General features: G+C 38.1%; 1 non-coding gene across 1 annotated transcript; it reads right to left on the reverse strand.

Annotated features, from left to right (window-relative positions):
- Nucleotides 1-5,591: 5,591 nt before the first annotated feature.
- On the reverse strand, nt 5,592-5,664 carry TRNAS-AGA. Its single transcript has one exon. It is a non-coding gene; the product is annotated as a tRNA-Ser (tRNA).
- Nucleotides 5,665-6,964: the final 1,300 nt, after the last annotated feature.

Genomic DNA, 6,964 nt, shown 5'->3' on the forward strand with positions numbered 1-6,964 from the left:
GCTGTTCGGGGTAAGTGATATTGGTGATTGAAGGAAATAGTACCTTAGTGAAGAATTTATTCTGGAAGTCCCTTTACCTGACTTTCAGAATTTCTGATTGAGTCTTTAGCGCTGATTGAGGCATTGAGGCGGTCCTGACAGGACAGAGGGAGAGAGAAGGAAACACAGTATGTAAACCTTGCTAGCACTGGCTTTCCTTTCCAATTTGGTGGCTGGAAAGAGAAAAAGAGAAGACAAGATGGTGACGGACCTTTTGCAAGGTTTCAGCGGAGAGGATCGTGGCAGATTGCCTACCAGCAGGAGCATGCAGTTTATAAGCATGGCCACAAGATGGTGCAGTGACTGTGCACATCCTGTACACTGGTTGAGGGGGGAGGGGGCGGATCAAAGCCCTCTAAATATTCAGCTTTTGTGTTTTTCCATATGGGGCCTAAGCATTGAGAAGATAGCAAATGTGGAAGGGAGCCAGGGAATTTGAATGTTTTACCAAATATTATCTACAGTGTTGGAAAATGAAGAAAACCTATTTACAGCCATGCTTGGCTCTGAAATCCTGGTGACGGGTACTGGGTATCCAATCTGTAAAATGTGTCAACTAATTATGAGTTCTTTGCTTTGTCACTTATTCAGCAAGCTAATAAACTGTAGCATAAATTGGCACATTTGATACAACAGATTCTATTGCCTTTGGACTTGCTCGATGGTCTGTGGGTTGGAAGGGGACAGAGAGTTCTTATCTCTCTAACCATGAACTTTTCTCTTGAGACCTGGATTATGAGGTTCATTTACTTTATGCCACTTAAGCCCTGTCCAGGGCAGTGAAATCACAACAGTCCAAGATGGCGTAAGAGTCTTAATGCAAGTAAGTGTTGCTGTCTCATCTGTCTGGGGCTCAGTGAAGGTAGACTGGCATAGTACCCATTAGCAACATGATTGCTAAAGGTAGGCATGTGACCTCGAGGGTCTGGCTAAAATGTCATAAAATATAGGATTTCAAAGTGAGTGCAAACTATCTTTAAGCACTTTAGAAAAGAATGCACTACTCAACAGGTAAAGCTTGGCTTAGCCTTCATTTATACGCTGGTCAGAAAGATTAGCTATATGTATAAAACAGGGAGTGTAAAATAGGATGAATTTTACTCTATTCAAAAGTAAAACAATTTAATGCTGTAAGTTTAGAAATTGTTGGTTTTCCTCCTGGAAAACCCTATATAAAGCTAGTTTTTGACACAACATTGTAAATTGATTATAAATCAATAAAAAATGTTAAAAAAAAGATGCTACAAAAGATAAAAGACAAGTGACAGTGTAGAAGAAAATAACTATACTATATATGACAAAGGGTTGATATCCATAATTACAAAGAACTAATATAAAACCGATAAGGGAAAGATAAACAAACCAACAGCCAAACAAATAAGGGTCTTTGACCAAGAAATTTTCAGAAGAAATCTAAATGGCTAATTAACATGTGAAAAAGTGCACAGTCTCACTGTGTAATGCAGAACAGTCCCTGAGTACTGGTAATGGGGAAATGAAGATCCAAACAAAAGACAGCATTTGGGGGGGCCTCTCAGTTAGAGGAAAAAAGATAATATCCAGAGTAAATTGTAACAGCAATTCTGGAAGGCAGTTTGGCAGCTTCCACCAAAACTTACGTGTATGCCAAGAGGTTTCACTTTTAGGAATGTCTCCTCTCCTATAGAAATACTCAACATGTGCCCAAATTTCTGCATACAAAGATGCTCATTGTTTATGCTAGAAAAGATGAAAAACCATCTAATTGTCTATCAGTTAAGTGTCTATCAGTGGCTAAATAAACTGGCGTATCAATACCATGAGATATGCTGATGTGAAAAGGATTGAGACAGAACTGCATGTAGTGACGTGAGCCAATCTCCCGTCTATGTAGTTTAAAAATGTGTGTGTGTGTGTGTGTGTGTGTAAATATACATAAACAGATCTGGGAGGACACACTCCAAAATGATAATACTGATTAGCTCTAGCTCTACAGAGGAGATGTGAGTCAGCAATGTGAAGGAACACACCCACATTTTGCTTTATCTACTTCTCTCTATATTTTTAATAATTAGCAAGTATTAAAGTATTATGAAATTTAAAAATAAATGGATTTTAAAACATATTAGTAGGATTAGAAAAGTTATAATCTCTCTTCTCAAAGCTTCACAGGAACCCAAATAATCCTCCATAAAAAATCAAAAAGCTAAGACCTACATGAGGTCAAGATTAACAACTGTGTGCTCCCCATACCCCTTAATTTTGTTCTTTTCAAACCCACAGAATTCTTTTATTGCAAGTTTTTCCTGGCTGCCATCCGGCAGTTGCCCTCCAAGGGGCGATGTGAGGGGTTGGGTTGAGGAGCAAGAGGGTTGGCTAGAAAATCATGTTTTTCTTTCCTTCATCCTCCTTTGTTACTTTAACTCATTAAAGAATGTTTTCTTCTTTACTCTTTGTGTGCTTTCTTATTTTAGGGCTTTCCAAATCTCACTTATACACAATTATGCAGTTTTTAGTACTTACTTGTCGTTAGAGGTCTGTGATGAGGCTAGATTTGGACTTTTGCAAAAAGCATTCCAATTTGCTTTCCAGGGCTCCGAGGAATTGTCACTTCAGCCAACTCCTTGCTCTTTCCTCTTCTTCTAAGGGACTAATAATGACATAATCCATTCTTGGACCCATAGAATTGCCCCCACACTTCCCTCAGGATCACCTGGAGCCTTCTATCATGGTTTTGTTTTGTTTTGAGGGGGGTAATTAGGCTTATTCATTTATTTTTAATGGAGGTACTAGGAATTGAAACCAGGACCTCGGGCTGCTAGGCACACGCTCTATCACCACGGAGCTCTACCCTCCCCCTATCATGGTTTTTATTTTGTTAAAAACATTTGCCTTCTTACACTGAATTTTGTTTAATGTTCTTGATTTCTGAGTATACCATATGATTTTGCACCAAGGCTCCATCCACATTCAACTCCTTAACTCTTTACCCTCAGAGAACAAATTGTCATGATGAATGATATCCATTTTAGCTGATTAGTTCAGCTTCTTTGCTGAGTGCTTCCGTTAACGTACTCCTAAGGCATATTTCGCCATTTGTGACCTGGTGTACTTTTTTCCAACAGGTACATAGATTGCTGGTCGCACATCACCATCAGATTGTGACCTGCAGTTATATTTGTAAATGACTTTTCAGCCTTTTCCAGTAGCTCCCTTGATCTGTATATCTATAACGAACTCCTTTTCTGAGATCCCTATCATTTATTTGCTCTCTACCTTAACTCACTGTGACCTCCTTTTTGTCTTATCCTAGCAGAGAGTATGCGTCGAAGACTAGTGTCTTCCTCTGCATATCTTTCATGTACTCTTGGAGATCTATTTTCTTTTGTTGGAAGAGGTTAAAAATAGCTACCATCTATTAGGTAATTTCTTATCGTGGGTTAAAATCTTCATTACTGTATTTTCCTGTAATAAACAGGCATGTTTGTCTCCTACCCACTGAAGTATTGATGAAAATATTAAATAGCGTCAGCGTTAAGTCAGTTCCTTGAGAAACACAACTCAGTGTGCTTCCCTGCCTCTGGTGCTTATTGAACTATCAAAACCTAGTTTGTCAATATCATCCTCTAGTGCCAACTGTATATGATCTGAACCATATTTTTCAAGCTAGCTAATGAGTAGGTCATGGCCAGAAGCAGAATCAAAAGCCTTTCTAAGGTCAATACATGTTATGTTGTTTGCTCCCCCAATCCATTAGGCTTGTCATCTCTTACCAGCAAAAATTACATTGTTCGGTGGTTTTTCTTTTTCCTTCATAATGTAGTGTTGATTTTTACTCAGCATCCTGTGCTGTTCTTACCTTTCTTTCTATTTTTATTGTGGAATTATTTTTTTTAATGTTGTCCTGTGAGTAGAATTAGGTTTATTTTACCTTGCATGTCTATGTTGACTCTACCCCTTCTTAAAAGGTAGGTGGTGCCTTTGTCCTTGTTATGATCTGCAGGGAGCTCTAGCTTCTAAGAATTTTCAAACATGGGCCAGTAGTTCATCAAAGAATCTAGATGGTTCTCCAAACATTTTAGGATGAAAGTCCTAAGATACTGTTTTCAATGCTCAGTATCAATTAAGATTGCTCAGTATCAATTTGTGGAGATTTAGGCAGCCCCTGTTGCCTGCTGTGATTGTTAAGTGTGTGTGTGTATCAAAATTTCCTTTTATTTTCATGTCATGTTTTCAACTACCTTCCCACACACTCCAAGAACCACACTAGTACCTATTCCTCTTACACGATATGTAATATTTTCCTATACATCTGTTGCTAGGAGGATCTTATTCCTTGCTTTGGCTTGCCTCATTTTATCTTTAAATGTAGCTGTCTCAAATCTTCTGTGGGCTGGAGAAAGGTATTAAGAAATTAATCTACTTCCTAAATGTTCACACAAGTAGTTTTGTTCCAATCCACTTATGCCAAGGGCTGCAATTGTTAGCTTCTGGAAATGGTGCCGGGGGGTGGGGGAGGAGTAATGCCTTAGAAAGCCTCTTCTAATCCTACGGTGGGGCTTGGCATCCAGAGTTTAAATGACTAATCTCCAGTTTTGTAAACCCCATGCTTTCTCTCTAAATAGTACACTAAGTCTTTTAAAATAATTATACACTAGGAACCCATTCTCTGCTATTTAGATTTTCCCTTCCTTTACATCATGATTCTGTTTTCATTAATGTAGGTAAGTAAAGTGTAAAAATTAGAGAAGTAATTCTGTGGATGCAGGCAAACCGTCAAACCCATCTTCATAATTTGGCCAACAAAAACACCCCCAAATCAAAAAACAAAAAGTAAAACCCCTTACTGGAAATGTTTTCTACTCACCTTTGTTTCTCATCAGAATTAGTGGGGAAAATATAACAATACTATTATAGCCAACAATAGCTAACTTATAGTGAGTGCTTACTCTGAGCAAGGATTTGGGCTAAGTTGCTTCATGCAGTTAACCCCTGTTTTATACTTGGAGTACATGGAAGTTCAGAGAAGTTAAGTGACTTGCCCAAACTCACACAGGTAAAGAGTGACAAGGTTGGCCACTCTATAGTAGACTGGAGTTGGATAGTCTGAAGGTCTTAGATAACATTTTTGACAATTTACTGTCCATGAAATTAGCATCCATATTACAATTTATGGCATATTAAATTCTATTAAATAGAGCATTTTAAATAAAGAGTATTGTTTTTATTATAAAAGAACAATGTGTTCATATTAAAAATTTGGGGAAAATATTCACACCTGGGTACCACCATTTTGTCTTTTTGCCTTCCAGTTTTTCTTTTATGCATAATTTTTCTTGTGATTTCTTTGTTATCCATGACTGTGAAATTACTCTGCATGTAATTTTGAATACTTTTTAAAATGTATCTTTATGGCATAAACATTTTCCCTGCTGTCTTCTTTTTTAAAGGCTACTTGGTAATTGAACGAATGGAATGCATAGTTTCCTTAGCCTTTTCCAAATGATTTTTTTGGGGGGAGGGAGATAATTAGGTTTATTTATTTATTTGTTTATTTTTAATTACTTTTAAAATGGAGGTACTGGGGTTTGAACCCAGGACCTTATGCATTCTAAGCACACACTCTACCACTAAGCTACAACCTCCCACCTTCCATATGATTTAGCGTTTAGGCTGTTTCTGTTTTCATTATAAATAGCATTGTATTTAAATTCTTCGTTCATAAAGCTTTGCTGTATTTTGAATGATGTCACAGAAATGAAATGACTCTATCAAATAATATGAACCTCTTTAAAGTTTTTGATAAATGTCCAGATTGATTTCTGAGCTGATTGTATCAATCAGCAATCTCAGGGCCTGAGAGACAGATACCAAGCAAAAAATATTTCCATAACTGCCTTAAGGTATGCCAGAATTTTCAGTATTAGATTCATTTGTAGAATCATAGAAGGATAAAGCCAGAGGGATGCTGAAAATGACATTTGATAATATTTCTTTGTATAGACAGAAACACAGACAGGTTGTGATTCATGAAAGTTCTCTGTGGGAGTTGGAAGAGGTGGGAATTAGAAGCAGGAATTGACTTCATTTTTTCCCACTACTGCTCCACATATTCCCATGTTAAATCCTGTTGCGTTTTGCATTTTATAAAGATCCATGAGTGTTTACATGTTTAGAAAGGGCTCTAGAAAGAGGGAAAAATCTAAGACACAGACATGGATTAATGGTGGTGGAGCACATAGCCCCAGTGAGGGAAGTACTTTGGACAAGGAGGTTTTCTCGATCATGTCCAGTTGCACCGTGTTGACTGCCACCACCTCTACCAACACACGACTGATTGTATTCAGACACGGGTCTGCACAAAGCCCCACTCTGCTCTTCTGACATCAGATAGTCATTCAGTTCTTTTCCTGGGCTTACTATGGGTCATCTCTGAAACAGAAAACACAATTCTGCCCTCAGAGATCTAATAGTGGAGTGGAGAAGGCAAGAATTGTATTCATCACAAAAGTAAAGAGATGTTAGAGTGTACACCACAAATAATTCAGGCTTTAAGGATGTTTTAAGGCAGGGGTAGGTGGGGAGGGTTCCGCACAGGAGTTGAGTAGAGTAACCCTTTAACAGATGGGCAGGATGTGGGTTGGCTGTATGAGAGAAGGCGTTCTCCCTTTAATTAAATTAAGAGGTGCCGTGAGGATGTAGCCAGGATCAGGGAGAGGCTTAAGCCCAAGGGAAAGAGGGCTCTAGAAACACTTGAGAACATCTGGTCCATCTGCCTCATTGACTAGAGAATAATAACCACAGCAAACATTTATACCACACTTACTAAGTACTGTCTTAAGTCCTTTACAGATATTAACTCATCATAACAACTCTATAAATCAGTATCCCCCTTTGACAGATGAGAAAACTCAGACATGGAGAATTTTAGAAAACTACCCCAGGG

This window comes from Camelus ferus, chromosome X, assembly GCF_009834535.1.
Source record: "Camelus ferus isolate YT-003-E chromosome X, BCGSAC_Cfer_1.0, whole genome shotgun sequence".
Taxonomy (NCBI): domain Eukaryota; kingdom Metazoa; phylum Chordata; class Mammalia; order Artiodactyla; family Camelidae; genus Camelus; species Camelus ferus.